The sequence below is a fragment of the Apostichopus japonicus genome, chromosome 2 (genome assembly GCF_037975245.1).
Source record: "Apostichopus japonicus isolate 1M-3 chromosome 2, ASM3797524v1, whole genome shotgun sequence".
NCBI lineage: Eukaryota > Metazoa > Echinodermata > Holothuroidea > Aspidochirotida > Stichopodidae > Apostichopus > Apostichopus japonicus.
Genome location: NC_092562.1, coordinates 5,383,596 through 5,405,451, shown reverse-complemented (window position 1 = coordinate 5,405,451; position 21,856 = coordinate 5,383,596). Strand labels below are relative to the sequence as shown.

The window sequence follows — 21,856 nt, the reverse complement described above, 5'->3', positions numbered from 1 at the left end:
AAGTAATGATGTTTTGATGGTACCATCTACCGCACACAAATAAAGAGGTGTATACAGTAAAATATATGTAATGATGTTTTGATGGTACCAGTTATTGCACACAAATAAAGGGGTGTATACAGTAAAATATAAGTAATGATGTTTTGATGGTACCATCTACCGCACACAAATAAAGAGGTGTATACAGTAAAATATACGTAATGATGTTTTGATGGTACCAGCTACTGCACACAAATAAAGGGGTGTATACAGTAAAATATAAGTAATGATGTTTTGATGGTACCAGTTGCTGCACACAATTAAAGAGGTGTATACAGTAAAATATAAGCAATGGTGTTTTGATGGTACCAGTGGCTGCACACAAATAAAGGGGTGGATACAGTAAAATATAAGTAATGATGTTTTGATGGTACCAGTTATTGCACACATGAAGAGGTGTATACAGTAAAATATAAGTAATGATGTTGTGATGGTGCCAGTTATTGCACACAAATAAAGAGGTGTATACAGTAAAATATAAGTAATGATGTATTGATGGTACCAGTAACTGCACACAAATAAAGAGGTGTATACAGTAAAATATACGTAATGATGTTTTGATGGTACCAGCTACTGCACACAAATAAAGGGGTGTATACAGTAAAATATAAGTAATGATGTATTGATGGTACCAGTAACTGCACACAAATAAAGAGGTGTATACAGTAAAATATAAGTAATGATGTTTTGATGGTACCAGCTACTGCACACAAATAAAGGGGTGTATACAGTAAAATATAAGTAATGATGTTTTGATGTTACCTGTTATTGCACACAAATAAAGAGGTGTATACAGTAAAATATAAGTAATGATGTTTTGATGTTACCAGTTATTGCACACAAATAAAGAGGTGTAAACAGTAAAATATAAGTAATGATGTTTTGATGGTACCAGCTACTGCACACAAATAAAGGGGTGTATAAAGTAAAATATAAGTAATGATGTTTTGATGGTACCAGTGACTGCACACAAATAAAGGGGTGGATACAGTAAAATATATGTAATGATGTTTTGATGGTACCAGTAACTGCACACAAATAAGGGGTGTATACAGTAAAATATAAGTAATGATGTTTTGATGGTACCAGCTACTGCACACAAATAAGGGGTGTATACAGTAAAATATAAGTAATGATGTTTTGATGGTACCAGTTGCTGCACACAATTAAAGAGGTGTATACAGTAAAATATAAGCAATGGTGTTTTGATGGTACCAGTGGCTGCACACAAATAAAGGGGTGGATACAGTAAAATATAAGTAATGATGTTTTGATGGTACCAGTTATTGCACACATGAAGAGGTGTATACAGTAAAATATAAGTAATGATGTTGTGATGGTGCCAGTTATTGCACACAAATAAAGAGGTGTATACAGTAAAATATAAGTAATGATGTTTTGATGGTACCAGCTACTGCACACAAATAAAGGGGTGTATACAGTAAAATATAAGTAAAGATGTTTTGATGGTACCAGCTACTGCACACAAATAAAGAGGTGTATACAGTAAAATATAAGTAATGATGTTTTGATGGTACCAGCTACTGCACACAAATAAAGAGGTGTATACAGTAAAATATTAGTAATGATGTTTTGATGGTACCAGCTACTGCACACAAATAAGGGGTGTATACAGTAAAATATAAGTAATGATGTTTTGATGGTACCATCTACCGCACACAAATAAAGAGGTGTATACAGTAAAATATATGTAATGATGTTTTAATGGTACCAGCTACTGCACACAAATAAAGGGGTGTATAAAGTAAAATATAAGTAATGATGTTTTGATGTTACCAGTGACTGCACACAAATAAAGGGGTGGATACAGTAAAATATATGTAATGATGTTTTGATGGTACAAGCTACTGCACACAAATAAAGGGGTGTATAAAGTAAAATTTAAGTAATGATGTTTTGATGGTACCATCTACCGCACACAAATAAAGAGGTGTATACAGTAAAATATATGTAATGATGTTTTGATGGTACCAGTTATTGCACACAAATAAAGGGGTGTATACAGTAAAATATAAGTAATGATGTTTTGATGGTACCATCTACCGCACACAAATAAAGAGGTGTATACAGTAAAATATACGTAATGATGTTTTGATGGTACCAGCTACTGCACACAAATAAAGGGGTGTATACAGTAAAATATAAGTAATGATGTTTTGATGGTACCAGTTGCTGCACACAATTAAAGAGGTGTATACAGTAAAATATAAGCAATGGTGTTTTGATGGTACCAGTGGCTGCACACAAATAAAGGGGTGGATACAGTAAAATATAAGTAATGATGTTTTGATGGTACCAGTTATTGCACACATGAAGAGGTGTATACAGTAAAATATAAGTAATGATGTTGTGATGGTGCCAGTTATTGCACACAAATAAAGAGGTGTATACAGTAAAATATAAGTAATGATGTATTGATGGTACCAGTAACTGCACACAAATAAAGAGGTGTATACAGTAAAATATACGTAATGATGTTTTGATGGTACCAGCTACTGCACACAAATAAAGGGGTGTATACAGTAAAATATAAGTAATGATGTATTGATGGTACCAGTAACTGCACACAAATAAAGAGGTGTATACAGTAAAATATACGTAATGATGTTTTGATGGTACCAGCTACTGCACACAAATAAAGGGGTGTATACAGTAAAATATAAGTAATGATGTATTGATGGTACCAGTAACTGCACACAAATAAAGAGGTGTATACAGTAAAATATAAGTAATGATGTTTTGATGGTACCAGCTACTGCACACAAATAAAGGGGTGTATACAGTAAAATATAAGTAATGATGTTTTGATGTTACCAGTTATTGCACACAAATAAAGAGGTGTATACAGTAAAATATAAGTAATGATGTTTTGATGTTACCAGTAATTGCACACAAATAAAGAGGTGTAAACAGTAAAATATAAGTAATGATGTTTTGATGGTACCAGCTACTGCACACAAATAAAGGGGTGTATAAAGTAAAATATAAGTAATGATGTTTTGATGGTACCAGTGACTGCACACAAATAAAGGGGTGGATACAGTAAAATATATGTAATGATGTTTTGATGGTACCAGTAACTGCACACAAATAAGGGGTGTATACAGTAAAATATAAGTAATGATGTTTTGATGGTACCAGCTACTGCACACAAATAAGGGGTGTATACAGTAAAATATAAGTAATGATGTTTTGATGGTACCAGTTACTGCACATAATTAAAGAGGTGTATACAGTAAAATATAAGCAATGGTGTTTTGATGGTACCAGTGGCTGCACACAAATAAAGGGGTGGATACAGTAAAATATAAGTAATGATGTTTTGATGGTACCAGTTATTGCACACATGAAGAGGTGTATACAGTAAAATATAAGTAATGATGTTGTGATGGTGCCAGTTATTGCACACAAATAAAGAGGTGTATACAGTAAAATATAAGTAATGATGTTTTGATGGTACCAGCTACTGCACACAAATAAAGGGGTGTATACAGTAAAATATAAGTAAAGATGTTTTGATGGTACCAGCTACTGCACACAAATAAAGAGGTGTATACAGTAAAATATAAGTAATGATGTTTTGATGGTACCAGCTACTGCACACAAATAAAGAGGTGTATACAGTAAAATATTCGTAATGATGTTTTGATGGTACCAGCTACTGCACACAAATAAGGGGTGTATACAGTAAAATATAAGTAATGATGTTTTGATGGTACCATCTACCGCACACAAATAAAGAGGTGTATACAGTAAAATATATGTAATGATGTTTTAATGGTACCAGCTACTGCACACAAATAAAGGGGTGTATAAAGTTAAATATAAGTAATGATGTTTTGATGTTACCAGTGACTGCACACAAATAAAGGGGTGGATACAGTAAAATATATGTAATGATGTTTTGATGGTACAAGCTACTGCACACAAATAAAGGGGTGTATAAAGTAAAATTTAAGTAATGATGTTTTGATGGTACCAGTTAATGCACACAAATAAAGAGGTGTATACAATAAAATATAAGTAATGATGTTTTGATGTTACCAGTGACTGCACACAAATAAAGGGGTCTATACATTAAAATATAAGTAATGATGTTTTGATGGTACCATCTACCGCACACAAATAAAGAGGTGTATGCAGTAAAATATATGTAATGATGTTTTGATGGTACCAGCTACTGCACACAAATAAGGGGTGTATACATTAATATATAAGTAATGATGTTTTGATGGTACCATCTACCGCACACAAATAAAGAGGTGTATACCGTAAAATATATGTAATGATGTTTTGATGGTACCAGCTACTGCACACAAATAAAGGGGTGTATACAGTAAAATATATGTAATGATGTTTTGATGGTACAAGCTACTGCACACAAATAAAGGGGTGTATAAAGTAAAATATAAGTAATAATGTTTTGATGGTACCAGTTAATGCACACAAATAAAGAGGTGTATACAGTAAAATATAAGTAATAATGTTTTGATGGTACCAGCTACTGCACACAAATAAAGGGGTGTATACAGTAAAATATAAGTAATGATGTATTGATGGTACCAGTAACTGCACACAAATAAAGAGGTGTATACAGTAAAATATATGTAATAATGTTTTGATGGTACCAGCTACTGCACACAAATAAAGGGGTGTATACAGTAAAATATAAGTAATGATGTATTGATGGTACCAGTAACTGCACACAAATAAAGAGGTGTATACAGTAAAATATATGTAATGATGTTTTGATGGTACCAGCTACTGCACACAAATAAAGCTGTGTATACAGTAAAATATAAGTAATGATGTTTTGATGGTACCAGTTACTGCACACAATTAAAGAGGTGTATACAGTAAAATATAAGTAATGATGTTTTGATGGTACCAGTTAATGCACACAAATAAAGGGGTGTATACAGTAAAATATAAGTAATGATGTTTTGATGGTACCAGTGGCTGCACACAAATAAAGGGGTGTATACAGTAAAATATAAGTAATGATGTATTGATGGTACCAGTAACTGCACACAAATAAAGAGGTGTATACAGTAAAATATATGTAATGATGCTTTGATGGTACCAGCTACTGCACACAAATAAAGGGGTGTATACAGTAAAATATAAGTAATGATGTTTTGGTACCAGTTACTGCACACAATTAAAGAGGTGTATACAGTAAAATATAAGTAATGATGTTTTGATGGTACCAGCTACTGCACACAAATAAAGGGGTGTATACAGTAAAATATAAGTAATGATGTTTTGATGGTACCAGTGGCTGCACACAAATAAAGGGGTGTATACAGTAAAATATAAGTAATGATGTATTGATGGTACCAGTAACTGCACACAAATAAAGAGGTGTATACAGTAAAATATATGTAATGATGCTTTGATGGTACCAGCTACTGCACACAAATAAAGGGGTGTATACAGTAAAATATAAGTAATGATGTTTTGATGGTACCAGTAACTGCACACAAATAAAGAGGTGTATACAGTAAAATATATGTAATGATGCTTTGATGGTACCAGCTACTGCACACAAATAAAGGGATGTATACAGTAAAATATACGTAATGATGTTTTGATGGTACCAGTTATTGCACACAAATAAAGAGGTGTATACAGTAAAATATAAGTAATGATGTTTTAATGGTACCAGTTACTGAACACAAATAAAGAGGTGTATACACTTAAGTATAAGTAATGATGTTTTGACCGTACCAGCTACAATATGAGTAATATAATATGTGCATGATGTATCAAATGTATAACTTGCATTTTGCAAAATGTGTCCAAAAACTTCCTTTTTATGTAATTATTAAATGTTTCTTTGTAAAGTTAGTTTCTCAGATGAAGTCAAGTTCAAACACCCAAACATTGTTGCATTGATTTTCATCTATACCTTTACACCAAAAAATTACACAAAATGCAGCAACTAAATTGACTAATCTTATTACTAATTCGAATGTTTGTGGAATCAATAGAGAAGACCAATTTGTTCCTGTCACATCTATATTGTGTATTCATTTGTAGTATCTCTGGTTTTCTTCATGACTCTGGTTTTGATTTCAACCATGGTAGACGAACAACTATCATTTTCATTGAATTGAAGAAAACATCACAAAATAAAGGAGCTTTGTTTATCCACACTTCCCAGTTTGTTAAAAATTTAACTTGCATATCCTGATTTGCACAATGGTATTTACTGATCCATTCTGTTTCCATTATGCTGTGTTAATAATTACATTTCATAATGAGCCACACTTTTTTCATGTAAAAAGCAATGTTTCTCACTTGGCACATAAATTGTTTGTACGTCAAATTGTGTTAAGTGTAGTAAAAGGCCTTGTATGAATAAAGAGATTGTATGAAAATACATCCTAAAGAAAATAGTTAAAGGCTCTGTGTACTGTGCAGTTTCCTTGAAGAACAGAAAGTGATAACTTGATGTTAGACAACCCCAGCCCCTGGACATGAACTTCAGCCAGAGAACTTCCACACAGAGAATGGCACAGAAAACACCTAACCCTGGTAATTCCCAACTATCTTAAACTCATACCCCCTAGCATTTTCTGATCAATTTGGTGGGGCAACTTTATTTGTCTGAGGAGAGAGCTTTTGCATCAAACTGATTTAAAAATGTCCTTTATTAGTGATGAACATACTTTGAAAACTGGAAAGCCGGTTTTCAATTGGCCAGGACGCTGCTTACCAGCTGAGCTTTCTTTTATTTTTGTCAGTCTATGGCTTATTGTACTCCAAGCCCTTTTCATGTTCACAGTGAATGTAGCTGATGTAAGTAAGGTGAAATGGGGTACCCCTCCTATTATTTCTTGGTAGAAGACATCCGTAAATGTAGCAATTTGCAAATGTTGTTATTGATGCAAAGCATTTCATGTCGCAGTGTGATTTGACACCACTGTCCTCAGGTACGCAATGAGCAAGGACATCTCAGAGGGGGCAAGTGGGGATGTCTCACTCCCCAATCTTGGTAGAAAGTTGAAGGTTTACAGTCTTGTATGAGGCTAATGCCTCCTCACATGACTTTACAACTTAACCCCTGGTCATTGGTAACTTGTCACACCCACACACCAAAGTGTGCACAATTCAATCAATCTCTCCTGGAGCACCGCAGTGCACCACAACCACGTGTCCCACAGGGGACTTCCCATAGGGTGCAGCCACAAACCGGCGCACGCAACTATATTTACAAGTTACCTCGCAGGTCCCCATTTATACACCTGGGTGAAGAGAGGCAATGGAGATAAAGCGCCTTGCCAAAGGACACAACGCAATGATCTGGCTAGGGCTCGAACCTGTAATCCTTAGATCACAAGTCCACTGCCTTAACCACTTGACTACAACGCCCTGACAGTAGTTGGAAAATTTGAGTGCCGCAGTCGGAACTTGCCGACTGTCGCACTATAATTTACCTAGGCCTATTCATATATTCTTGTGATTGTGAATGGCCTAAAAATTTCGGTTAAGATTGTCCTTTAATCAGTCATATTTACGTTTTCCTTGCCACTTTGAGAAATTGTTTCTCGCGATCTTTATACTCCACCGTACAAAACTTCGTAAGATTTTGAATACTCTAAAAAAAAAAATGCCTAATAGAACATCTGTACAACGTTCGCCAGCTTCAATTTGGTTTATCTATGTACTAATTTTGCTATTGGGTGGGATGATCCTGTTCGCTAGCAGGCTGGCTTCAAATAAGTTCAGGATATATATGGTCTGTGGAATACAATAAAACACTCAATGCTAATCTACGGAAGCTTAAAAGTGCCATCAACATAAGGAAAACTTTGCCCCATAAGTTGGACATTTTTCAGTAAATTGTTAAGATAACAACAATAGAATCTTATCAAAAATCAGGAAAATGTTGGATTGCTCAGTTGCTTTAACTGAGCAATCCAACAATTTTCTGCAAAATGTTTAATTGACAACTTATCATACCTCGTCAATTGGACAGTTTGCTGCAAAATGTTCAATTGTTCACTTCATTCCAACTGAGCAATTGGACATTTTTCTGCAAAATGTTTAACTGACATCTTATCGTATCTCGTCAACTCAACATTTTCTGCAACATGCTTAATTTTTCACTTAATTCCAAATGCTCAGTTGGAATGAAGTGAACAATTAAACAAATTTCACGTAAGTGATGAATAGCCCACCCCTTCCCCAAGAAATAATATTAAGCGCGCTAGGAAAAAGCACTGTATTTTTGGCAATTTACTATGTCGTCAAATAATTTGTTGCCAAAAAAAGAGATTTTTTGAGAAAAAGTGGTCCGGGAAAGAACGTGGACACAAAAACCAAACTACCGAACGACTGATCCGCTTCCAACCCCAGTCCCCTTGCACCGGTACTGTGACTGTTACATTAACATAGCTTTTGTAGTAGTCTATGTAGCCTTCAAGCAGATAAATTATACTCAGTTGCTTACTTGCTTAACCAGAGTGATTAATAAGTTTGTGAAGTAATGGCCAGCGGTACAAATGTATCGAGAAAAAAAGTTGACGGGGACTTTAAAAGGCGGTCCCGGGAGCAGGAATGGGAGAGAATTCACACCCCTGCCTCTTTACCCTCTGAACAATTATCGAAAATAGAAGGCTTGAAGTAAGCCGGTGTTCATCCATGATCTAGCACGGATAGGGTCTCAAATAAGCTACTGTAAAGCTTCTTGATCCTTGGGTAACTAAACTAAACTAATAATTAGCCAGAGTGAATACTGTTATGCTCGAAAACTAATAGGGTATTAAAGTCGTCGCAACCCCCGCCCCTACCCACAACGCCCCTGGTAGCTTCCGTTTACCTAATTCCGTAAACGAGACGCTTGGACGTTTCTGAACAGATGGTTGGGCTAGAGTTACCCACGAAAGAGGGAAAGGGGGAGGGAGGTGGGGTTAGTGCGACCGTGTGAGTAGTTCGAAGTTTTTCAGCCCTTTCTTTGCGCTTTTATATGTGCCCCTCACAGTCTGATGATATAATAAATAATATTAAACTTATCATAGATTATATTATTGATTATTTTCATTTATCATCAAAGTTTATTACATATCATATGTTTTGTCCCCGGAGAAATTACTCTACCACTCAATCCTCCCCACCGTTATCATAATGCTGTACTACGAATACATGTTTGTATTTCTCCTTAAGGGAAAATTTGCTTATTTCGACGTTAAGGAGAAATACAAGAAACCTGTATCTAATTAGAAATGCAAATTCTGGCAGTTACATTAACATAGCTTTTGTAGTAAACAGTCTATGTAGCCTTCAAGCAGATAGCTATACTCAGTTGCTTACTTGCTCAACCAGTGTGAATTTAAGATTGTGAAGTGAGGGCCAGTGGTACAAATGTATCGAGAAAAAAAGGTTGACGGGGACTTTAAAAGGCGGTCCCGGGAGTAGGAATGGGAGAGAATTCACACCCCTGCCTCTTTACCCTCTGAACAATTATTGAAAATAGAAGGCTTGAAGTAAGCCGGTGTTCATCCATGATTTAACACGGATAGGTTCTCAAATAAGCTACTGTAAAGCTTCTTGATCCTTGGGTAACTAAACTAAACTAATAATTAGCCAGAGTGAATACTGTTATGCTCGAAAACTAATAGGGTATTAAAGTCGTCGCAACCCCCGCCCCTACCCACAACGCCCCTGGTAGCTTTCCTTCACCGATTTTCGTATACGAGATGCTTGAAAGTTTCTGAACAGATGGTTGGGCTAGAGTTACCCACGAAAGAGGGAAAGGGGGAGGGAGGTGGGGTTAGTGCGACCGTGTGAGTAGTTCGAAGTTTTTCAGCCCTTTCTTTGCGCTTTTATATGTGCCCCTCACAGTCTGATGATATAATAAATAATATTAAAATTATCATAGATTATATTATTGATTATTTTCATTTATCATCAAAGTTTATTACATATCATATGTTTTGTCCCCGGAGAAATTACTCTACCACTCAATCCTCCCCACCGTTACCATAATGCTGTACTACGAATACATGTTTGTATTTCTCCTTAAGGGAAAATTTGCTTATTTCAACGTTAAGGAGAAATACAAGAAACTCGTATCTAATTAGAAATGCAAATTTTGACTGTTATATTAACATATATCTTTTGTAGTAAATAGTCTATGTAGCCTTCAAGCAGATAGCTATACTCAGTTGCTTACTTGCTCAACCAATGTGAATTTACGATTGTGAAGTGAGGGCCAGTGGTACAAATGTATCGAAAAAAGTTGACGGGGACTTTAAAAGGCGGTCCCGGGGGCAGGAATGGGAGAGATTTCACACCCCTGCCTCTTTACCCTCTGAACAATTATTGAAAATAGAAGGCTTGAAGTAAGCCGGTGTTCATCCATGATTTAACACGGATAGGTTCTCAAATAAGCTACTGTAAAGCTTCTTGATCCTTGGGTAACTAAACTAAACTAATAATTAGCCAGAGTGAATACTGTTATGCTCGAAAACTAATAGGGTATTAAAGTCGTCGCAACCCCCGCCCCTACCCACAACGCCCCTGGTAGCTTCCGTTTACCTAATTCCGTAAACGAGACGCTTGGACGTTTCTGAACACATGGTTAGGCTAGAGTTACCCACGAAAGAGGGAAAGGGGGAGGGAGGTGGAGTTATTGCGACCGTGTGAGTAGTTCGAAGTTTTTCAGCCCTTTCTTTGCGCTTTTATATGTGCCCCTCACAGTCTGATGATATAATAAATAATATTAAACTTATCATAGATTATATTATTGATTATTTTCATTGATCATCAAAGTTTATTACATATCATATGTTTTGTCCCCGAAGAAATTACTCTACCACTCAATCCTCCCCACCGTTACCATAATGCTGTACTACGAATACATGTTTGTATTTCTCCTTAAGGGAAAATTTGCTTATTTCAACGTTAAGGAGAAATACAAGAAACTCGTATCTAATTAGAAATGCAAATTTTGACTGTTACATTAACATATCACTTTTTTAGTAAATAGTCTATGTAGCCTTCAAGCAGATAGCTATACTCAGTTGCTTACTTGCTCAACCAGTGTGAATTTAAGATTGTGAAGTGATGGCCAGTGGTACAAATGTATCGAGAAAAAAAAGTTGACGGGGACTTTAAAAGGCGGTCCCGGGAGCAGGAATGGGAGAGATTTCACACCCCTGCCTCTTTACCCTCTGAACAATTATTGAAAATAGAAGGCTAGAAGTAAGCCGGTATTCATCAATGTTTAACCCGGATAGGTTCTCAAATAAGCTACTGTAAAGCTTCCTGATCCTTGGGTAACTAAACTAAACTAATAATTAGCCAGAGTGAATACTGTTATGCTCGAAAACTAACAGGGTATTAAAGTCGTCGCAACCCCCGCCCCTACCCACAACGCCCCTGGTAGCTTTCCTTTACCTAATTCCGTAAACGAGACGCTTGGACGTTTCTGAACAGGGCTAGAGTTACCCACGAAAGAGGGAAAGGGGGAGGGAGGTGGGGTTAGTGCGACCGTGTGAGTAGTTCGAAGTTTTGCAGCCCTTTCTTTGCGCTTTTATATGTGCCCCTCACAGTCTGATGATATAATAAATAATATTAAACTTATCATAGATTATATTATTGATTATTTTCATTTATCATCAAAGTTTATTACATATCATATGTTTTGTCCCCGGAGAAATTACTCTACCACTCAATCCTCCCCACCGTTACCATAATGCTGTACTACGAATACATGTTTGTATTTCTCCTTAAGGGAAAATTTGCTTATTTCAACGTTAAGGAGAAATACAAGAAACTCGTATCTAATTAGAAATACAAATTTTGACTGTTACATTAACATATAGCTTTTGTAGTAAATAGTCTATGTAGCCTTCAAGCAGATAGCTTACTTGCTCAACCAGTGTGAATTTAAGATTGTGAAGTGAGGGCCAGTGGTACAAATGTATCGAAAAAAGTTGATGGGGACATTAAAAGGCGGTCCCGGGAGCAGGAATGGAAGAGATTTCACACCCCTGCCTCTTTACCCTCTGAACAATTATTGAAAATAGAAGGCTTGAAGTAAGCCGGTGTTCATCCATGATTTAACACGGATAGGTTCTCAAATAAGCTACTGTAAAGCTTCTTGATCCTTGGGTAACTAAACTAAACTAATAATTAGCCAGAGTGAATACTGTTATGCTCGAAAACTAATAGGGTATTAAAGTCGTCGCAACCCCCGCCCCTACCCACAACGCCCCTGGTAGCTTTCCTTTACCTAATTCCGTAAACGAGACGCTTGGACGTTTCTGAACAGATGGTTGGGCTAGAGTTACCCACGAAAGAGGGAAAGGGGAGGGAGGTGGGGTTAGTGCGACCGTGTGAGTAGTTCGAAGTTTTTCAGCCCTTTTTTGCGCTTTTATATGTGCCCCTCACAGTCTGATGATATAATAAATAATATTAAAATTATCATAGATTATATTATTGATTATTTTCATTGATCATCAAAGTTTATTATATATCATATGTTTTGTCCCCGGAGAAATTACTCTACCACTCAATCCTCCCCACCGTTACCATAATGCTGTACTACGAATACATGTTTGTATTTCTCCTTAAGGGAAAATTTGCTTATTTCAACGTTAAGGAGAAATACAAGAAACTCGTATCTAATTAGAAATGCAAATTTTGACTGTTATATTAACATATATCTTTTGTAGTAAATAGTCTATGTAGCCTTCAAGCAGATAGCTATACTCAGTTGCTTACTTGCTCAACCAATGTGAATTTACGATTGTGAAGTGAGGGCCAGTGGTACAAATGTATCGAAAAAAGTTGACGGGGACTTTAAAAGGCGGTCCCGGGGGCAGGAATGGGAGAGATTTCACACCCCTGCCTCTTTACCCTCTGAACAATTATTGAAAATAGAAGGCTTGAAGTAAGCCGGTGTTCATCCATGATTTAACACGGATAGGTTCTCAAATAAGCTACTGTAAAGCTTCTTGATCCTTGGGTAACTAAACTAAACTAATAATTAGCCAGAGTGAATACTGTTATGCTCGAAAACTAATAGGGTATTAAAGTCGTCGCAACCCCCGCCCCTACCCACAACGCCCCTGGTAGCTTCCGTTTACCTAATTCCGTAAACGAGACGCTTGGACGTTTCTGAACACATGGTTAGGCTAGAGTTACCCACGAAAGAGGGAAAGGGGGAGGGAGGTGGAGTTATTGCGACCGTGTGAGTAGTTCGAAGTTTTTCAGCCCTTTCTTTGCGCTTTTATATGTGCCCCTCACAGTCTGATGATATAATAAATAATATTAAACTTATCATAGATTATATTATTGATTATTTTCATTGATCATCAAAGTTTATTACATATCATATGTTTTGTCCCCGAAGAAATTACTCTACCACTCAATCCTCCCCACCGTTACCATAATGCTGTACTACGAATACATGTTTGTATTTCTCCTTAAGGGAAAATTTGCTTATTTCAACGTTAAGGAGAAATACAAGAAACTCGTATCTAATTAGAAATGCAAATTTTGACTGTTACATTAACATATCACTTTTTTAGTAAATAGTCTATGTAGCCTTCAAGCAGATAGCTATACTCAGTTGCTTACTTGCTCAACCAGTGTGAATTTAAGATTGTGAAGTGATGGCCAGTGGTACAAATGTATCGAGAAAAAAAAGTTGACGGGGACTTTAAAAGGCGGTCCCGGGAGCAGGAATGGGAGAGATTTCACACCCCTGCCTCTTTACCCTCTGAACAATTATTGAAAATAGAAGGCTAGAAGTAAGCCGGTATTCATCAATGTTTAACCCGGATAGGTTCTCAAATAAGCTACTGTAAAGCTTCCTGATCCTTGGGTAACTAAACTAAACTAATAATTAGCCAGAGTGAATACTGTTATGCTCGAAAACTAATAGGGTATTAAAGTCGTCGCAACCCCCGCCCCTACCCACAACGCCCCTGGTAGCTTTCCTTTACCTAATTCCGTAAACGAGACGCTTGGACGTTTCTGAACAGGGCTAGAGTTACCCACGAAAGAGGGAAAGGGGGAGAGAGGTGGGGTTAGTGCGACCGTGTGAGTAGTTCGAAGTTTTGCAGCCCTTTCTTTGCGCTTTTATATGTGCCCCTCACAGTCTGATGATATAATAAATAATATTAAACTTATCATAGATTATATTATTGATTATTTTCATTTATCATCAAAGTTTATTACATATCATATGTTTTGTCCCCGGAGAAATTACTCTACCACTCAATCCTCCCCACCGTTACCATAATGCTGTACTACGAATACATGTTTGTATTTCTCCTTAAGGGAAAATTTGCTTATTTCAACGTTAAGGAGAAATACAAGAAACTCGTATCTAATTAGAAATACAAATTTTGACTGTTACATTAACATATAGCTTTTGTAGTAAATAGTCTATGTAGCCTTCAAGCAGATAGCTTACTTGCTCAACCAGTGTGAATTTAAGATTGTGAAGTGAGGGCCAGTGGTACAAATGTATCGAAAAAAGTTGATGGGGACATTAAAAGGCGGTCCCGGGAGCAGGAATGGAAGAGATTTCACACCCCTGCCTCTTTACCCTCTGAACAATTATTGAAAATAGAAGGCTTGAAGTAAGCCGGTGTTCATCCATGATTTAACACGGATAGGTTCTCAAATAAGCTACTGTAAAGCTTCTTGATCCTTGGGTAACTAAACTAAACTAATAATTAGCCAGAGTGAATACTGTTATGCTCGAAAACTAATAGGGTATTAAAGTCGTCGCAACCCCCGCCCCTACCCACAACGCCCCTGGTAGCTTTCCTTTACCTAATTCCGTAAACGAGACGCTTGGACGTTTCTGAACAGATGGTTGGGCTAGAGTTACCCACGAAAGAGGGAAAGGGGAGGGAGGTGGGGTTAGTGCGACCGTGTGAGTAGTTCGAAGTTTTTCAGCCCTTTTTTGCGCTTTTATATGTGCCCCTCACAGTCTGATGATATAATAAATAATATTAAAATTATCATAGATTATATTATTGATTATTTTCATTGATCATCAAAGTTTATTATATATCATATGTTTTGTCCCCGGAGAAATTACTCTACCACTCAATCCTCCCCACCGTTACCATAATGCTGTACTACGAATACATGTTTGTATTTCTCCTTAAGGGAAAATTTGCTTATTTCAACGTTAAGGAGAAATACAAGAAACTTGTATCTAATTAGAAATGCAAATTTTGACTGTTACATTAACATATAGCTTTTGTAGTAAATAGTCCATGTAGCCTTCAAGCAGATAGCTATACTCAGTTGCTTACTTGCTCAACCAGTGTGAATTTAAGATTGTGAAGTGAGGGCCAGTGGTACAAATGTATCGCAAAAAGTTGACGGGGACTTTAAAAGGCGGTCCCGGGAGCAGGAATGGGAGAGAATTCACACCCCTGCCTCTTTACCCTCTGAACAATTATCGAAAATAGAAGGCTTGAAGTAAGCCGGTGTTCATCCATGATCTAGCACGGATAGGTTCTCAAATAAGCTACTGTAAAGCTTCCTGATCCTTTGGTAACTAAACTAAACTAATAATTAGCCAGAGTGAATACTGTTATGCTCGAAAACTAATAGGGTATTAAAGTCGTCGCAACCCCCGCCCCTACCTACAACGCCCCTGGTAGCTTTCCTTCACCGATTTTCGTATACGAGATGCTTGAACGTTTCTGAACAGATGGTTGGGCTAGAGTTACCCACGAAAGAGGGAAAGGGGGAGGGAGGTGGGGTTAGTGCGACCGTGTGAGTAGTTCGAAGTTTTGCAGCCCTTTTATTGCGCTTTTATATGTGCCCCTCACAGTCTGATGATATAATAAATAATATTAAACTTATCATAGATTATATTATTGATTATTTTCATTTATCATCAAAGTTTATTACATATCATATGTTTTGTCCCCGGAGAAATTACTCTACCACTCAATCCTCCCCACCGTTACCATAATGCTGTACTACGAATACATGTTTGTATTTCTCCTTAAGGGAAAATTTGCTTATTTCAACGTTAAGGAGAAATACAAGAAACTCGTATCTAATTAGAAATGCAAATTTTGACTGTTACATTAACATATATCTTTTGTAGTAAATAGTCTATGTAGCCTTCAAGCAGATAGCTATACTCAGTTGCTTACTTGCTCAACCAATGTGAATTTAAGATTGTGAAGTGAGGGCCAGTGGTACAAATGTATCGAAAAAAGTTGACGGGGACTTTAAAAGGCGGTCCCGGGAGCAGGAATGGGAGAGATTTCACACCCCTGCCTCTTTACCCTCTGAACAATTATTGAAAATAGAAGGCTAGAAGTAAGCCGGTGTTCATCCATGATTTAACACGGATAGGTTCTCAAATAAGCTACTGTAAAGCTTCTTGATCCTTGGGTAACTAAACTAAACTAATAATTAGCCAGAGTGAATACTGTTATGCTCGAAAACTAATAGGGTATTAAAGTCGTCGCAACCCCCGCCCCTACCCACAACGCCCCTGGTAGCTTCCGTTTACCTAATTCCGTAAACGAGACGCTTGGACGTTTCTGAACAGATGGTTAGGCTAGAGTTACCCACGAAAGAGGGAAAGGGGGAGGGAGGTGGAGTTAGTGCGACCGTGTGAGTAGTTCGAAGTTTTTCAGCCCTTTCTTTGCGCTTTTATATGTGCCCCTCACAGTCTGATGATATAATAAATAATATTAAACTTATCATAGATTATATTATTGATTATTTTCATTTATCATCAAAGTTTATTACATATCATATGTTTTGTCCCCGGAGAAATTACTCTACCACTCAATCCTCCCCACCGTTACCATAATGCTGAACTACGAATACATGTTTGTATTTCTCCTTAAGGGAAAATTTGCTTATTTCAACGTTAAGGAGAAATACAAGAAACTCGTATCTAATTAGAAATGCAAATTTTGACTGTTACATTAACATATAACTTTTGTAGTAAATAGTCTATGTAGCCTTCAAGCAGATAGCTATACTCAGTTGCTTACTTGCTCAACCAGTGTGAATTTAAGATTGTGAAGTGATGGCCAGTGGTACAAATGTATCGAGAAAAAAAAGTTGACGGGGACTTTAAAAGGCGGTCCCGGGAGCAGGAATGGGAGAGATTTCACACCCCTGCCTCTTTACCCTCTGAACAATTATTGAAAATAGAAGGCTAGAAGTAAGCCGGTGTTCATCCATGATCTAGCACGGATAGGTTCTCAAATAAGCTACTGTAAAGCTTCCTGATCCTTGGGTAACTAAACTAAACTAATAATTAGCCAGAGTGAATAATGTTATGCTCGAAAACTAATAGGGTATTAAAGTCGTCGCAACCCCCGCCCCTACCCACAACGCCCCTGGTAGCTTTCCTTTACCTAATTCCGTAAACGAGACGCTTGGACGTTTCTGAACAGATGGTTGGGCTAGAGTTACCCACGAAAGAGGGAAAGGGGGAGGGAGGTGGGGTTAGTGCGACCGTGTGAGTAGTTCGAAGTTTTTCAGCCCTTTTTTGCGCTTTTATATGTGCCCCTCACAGTCTGATGATATAATAAATAATATTAAAATTATCATAGATTATATTATTGATTATTTTCATTTATCATCAAAGTTTATCAATATCATATGTTTTGTCCCCGGAGAAATTACTCTACCACTCAATCCTCCCCACCGTTACCATAATGCTGAACTACGAATACATGTTTGTATTTCTCCTTAAGGGAAAATTTGCTTATTTCAACGTTAAGGAGAAATACAAGAAACTCGTATCTAATTAGAAATGCAAATTTTGACTGTTACATTAACATATAACTTTTGTAGTAAATAGTCTATGTAGCCTTCAAGCAGATAGCTATACTCAGTTGCTTACTTGCTCAACCAGTGTGAATTTAAGATTGTGAAGTGATAGCCAGTGGTACAAATGTATCGAGAAAAAAAAGTTGACGGGGACTTTAAAAGGCGGTCCCGGGAGCAGGAATGGGAGAGATTTCACACCCCTGCCTCTTTACCCTCTGAACAATTATTGAAAATAGAAGGCTAGAAGTAAGCCGGTGTTCATCCATGATCTAGCACGGATAGGTTCTCAAATAAGCTACTGTAAAGCTTCCTGATCCTTGGGTAACTAAACTAAACTAATAATCCAGAGTGAATAATGTTATGCTCGAAAACTAATAGGGTATTAAAGTCGTCGCAACCCCCGCCCCTACCCACAACGCCCCTGGTAGCTTTCCTTTACCTAATTCCGTAAACGAGACGCTTGGACGTTTCTGAACAGATGGTTGGGCTAGAGTTACCCACGAAAGAGGGAAAGGGGGAGGGAGGTGGGGTTAGTGCGACCGTGTGAGTAGTTCGAAGTTTTTCAGCCCTTTTTTGCGCTTTTATATGTGCCCCTCACAGTCTGATGATATAATAAATAATATTAAAATTATCATAGATTATATTATTGATTATTTTCATTGATCATCAAAGTTTATTATATATCATATGTTTTGTCCCCGGAGAAATTACTCTACCACTCAATCCTCCCCACCGTTACCATAATGCTGTACTACGAATACATGTTTGTATTTCTCCTTAAGGGAAAATTTGCTTATTTCAACGTTAAGGAGAAATACAAGAAACTTGTATCTAATTAGAAATGCAAATTTTGACTGTTACATTAACATATAGCTTTTGTAGTAAATAGTCCATGTAGCCTTCAAGCAGATAGCTATACTCAGTTGCTTACTTGCTCAACCAGTGTGAATTTAAGATTGTGAAGTGAGGGCCAGTGGTACAAATGTATCGAGAAAAAAAAGTTGACGGGGACTTTAAAAGGCGGTCCCGGGAGCAGGAATGGGAGAGATTTCACACCCCTGCCTCTTTACCCTCTGAACAATTATTGAAAATAGAAGGCTAGAAGTAAGCCGGTGTTCATCCATGATTTAACACGGATAGGTTCTCAAATAAGCTACTGTAAAGCTTCTTGATCCTTGGGTAACTAAACTAAACTAATAATTAGCCAGAGTGAATACTGTTATGCTCGAAAACTAATAGGGTATTAAAGTCGTCGCAACCCCCGCCCCTACCCACAACGCCCCTGGTAGCTTACGTTTACCTAATTCCGTAAACGAGACGCTTGGACGTTTCTGAACAGATGGTTAGGCTAGAGTTACCCACGAAAGAGGGAAAGGGGGAGGGAGGTGGAGTCAGTGCGACCGTGTGAGTAGTTCGAAGTTTTTCAGCCCTTTCTTTGCGCTTTTATATGTGCCCCTCACAGTCTGATGATATAATAAATAATATTAAACTTATCATAGATTATATTATTGATTATTTTCATTTATCATCAAAGTTTATTATATATCATATGTTTTGTCCCCGGAGAAATTACTCTACCACTCAATCCTCCCCACCGTTACCATAATGCTGTACTACGAATACATGTTTGTATTTCTCCTTAAGGGAAAATTTGCTTATTTCAACGTTAAGGAGAAATACAAGAAACTCGTATCTAATTAGAAATGCAAATTTTGACTGTTACATTAACATATATCTTTTTTAGTAAATAGTCTATGTAGCCTTCAAGCAGATAGCTATACTCAGTTGCTTACTTGCTCAACCAGTGTGAATTTAAGATTGTGAAGTGATGGCCAGTGGTACAAATGTATCGAGAAAAAAAAGTTGACGGGGACTTTAGAAGGCGGTCCCGGGAGCAGGAATGGGAGACATTTCACACCCCTGCCTCTTTACCCTCTGAACAATTATTGAAAATAGAAGGCTAGAAGTAAGCCGGTGTTCATCCATGTTTAACACGGATAGGTTCTCAAATAAGCTACTGTAAAGCTTCCTGATCCTTGGGTAACTAAACTAAACTAATAATTAGCCAGAGTGAATACTGTTATGCTCGAAAACTAATAGGGTATTAAAGTCGTCGCAACCCCCGCCCCTACCCACAACGCCCCTGGTAGCTTTCCTTTACCTAATTCCGTAAACGAGACGCTTGGACGTTTCTGAACAGATGGTTGGGCTAGAGTTACCCACGAAAGAGGGAAAGGGGGAGGGAGGTGGGGTTAGTGCGACCGTGTGAATAGTTCGAAGTTTTTCAGCCCTTTTTTGCGCTTTTATATGTGCCCCTCACAGTCTGATGATATAATAAATAATATTAAACTTATCATAGATAATATTATTGATTATTTTCATTTATCATCAAAGTTTATTACATATCAAATGTTTTGTCCCCGGAGAAATTACTCTACCACTCAATCCTCCCCACCGTTACCATAATGCTGTACTACGAATACATGTTTGTATTTCTCCTTAAGGGAAAATTAGCTTATTTCAACGTTAAGGAGAAATACAAGAAACTCGTATCTAATTAGAAATGCAAATTTTGACTGTTACATTAACATATAGCTTTTGTAGTAAATAGTCTATGTAGCCTTCAAGCAGATAGCTATACTCAGTTGCTTACTTGCTCAACCAGTGTGAATTTAAGATTGTGAAGTGAGGGCCAGTGGTAAAATGTATCGAAAAAAGTTGACGGGGACTTTAAAAGGCGGTCCCGGGGGCAGGAATGGGAGAGATTTCACACCCCTGCCTATTTACCCTCTGAACAATTATTGCAAATTGAAGGCTTGAAGTAAGCCGGTGTTCATCCATGATTTAACACGGATAGGTTCTCAAATAAGCTACTGTAAAGCTTCCTGATCCTTGGGTAACTAAACTAAACTAATAATTAGCCAGAGTGAATACTGTTATGCTCGAAAATTAATAGGGTATTAAAGTCGTCGCAACCCCCGCCCCTACCCACAACGCCCCTGGTAGCTTCCGTTTACCTAATTCCGTAAACGAGACGCTTGGACGTTTCTGAACAGATGGTTGGGCTAGAGTTACCCACGAAAGAGGGAAAGGGGGAGGGAGGTGGGGTTAGTGCGACCGTGTGAGTAGTTCGAAGTTTTTCAGCCCTTTCTTTGCGCTTTTATATGTGCCCCTCACAGTCTGATGATATAATAAATAATATTAAACTTATCATAGATTATATTATTGATTATTTTCATTTATCATCAAAGTTTATTACATATCATATGTTTTGTCCCCGGAGAAATTACTCTACCACTCAATCCTCCCCACCGTTATCATAACGCTGTACTACGAATACATGTTTGTATTTCTCCTTAAGGGAAAATTTGCTTATTTCAACGTTAAGGAGAAATACAAGAAACTCGAATCTAATTAGAAATGCAAATTCTGGCTGTTACATTAACATGGCTTTTGTAGTAAACAGTCTATGTAGCCTTCAAGCAGATGACTATACTCAGGTGCTTACTTGCTTAACCAGAGGGATTAATAAGTTTGTGAAGTGATGGCCAGCGGTACAAATGTATCGAGAAAAAAAGTTGACGGGGACTTTAAAAGGCGGTCCCGGGAGCAGGAATGGAAGAGAATTCACACCCCTGCCTCTTTACCCTCTGAACAATTATCGAAAATAGAAGGCTTGAAGTAAGCCGGTGTTCATCCATGATCTAGCACGGATAGGTTCTCAAATAAGCTACTGTAAAGCTTCCTGATCCTTGGGTAACTAAACTAAACTAATAATTAGCCAGAGTGAATAATGTTATGCTCGAAAACTAATAGGGTATTAAAGTCGTCGCAACCCCCGCCCCTACCCACAACGCCCCTGGTAGCTTTCCTTTACCTAATTCCGTAAACGAGACGCTTGGACGTTTCTGAACAGATGGTTGGGCTAGAGTTACCCACGAAAGAGGGAAAGGGGGAGGGAGGTGGGGTTAGTGCGACCGTGTGAGTAGTTCGAAGTTTTTCA

The 21,856-nt window shown here is 37.5% G+C and overlaps 2 protein-coding genes across 4 annotated transcripts in view; one reads left to right on the top strand and one right to left on the bottom strand.

Moving 5' to 3' along the window:
• Positions 1 to 21,856, top strand: part of LOC139975748 (cholecystokinin receptor-like) — a 140,036-nt gene that overhangs the window by 73,389 nt on the left and 44,791 nt on the right. The window lies entirely within an intron of this gene.
• LOC139975765 (galanin receptor 2a-like) overlaps positions 1 to 21,856 on the bottom strand; it is a 195,724-nt gene that overhangs the window by 137,149 nt on the left and 36,719 nt on the right. The gene's annotated exons all lie outside the window — the stretch shown is intronic.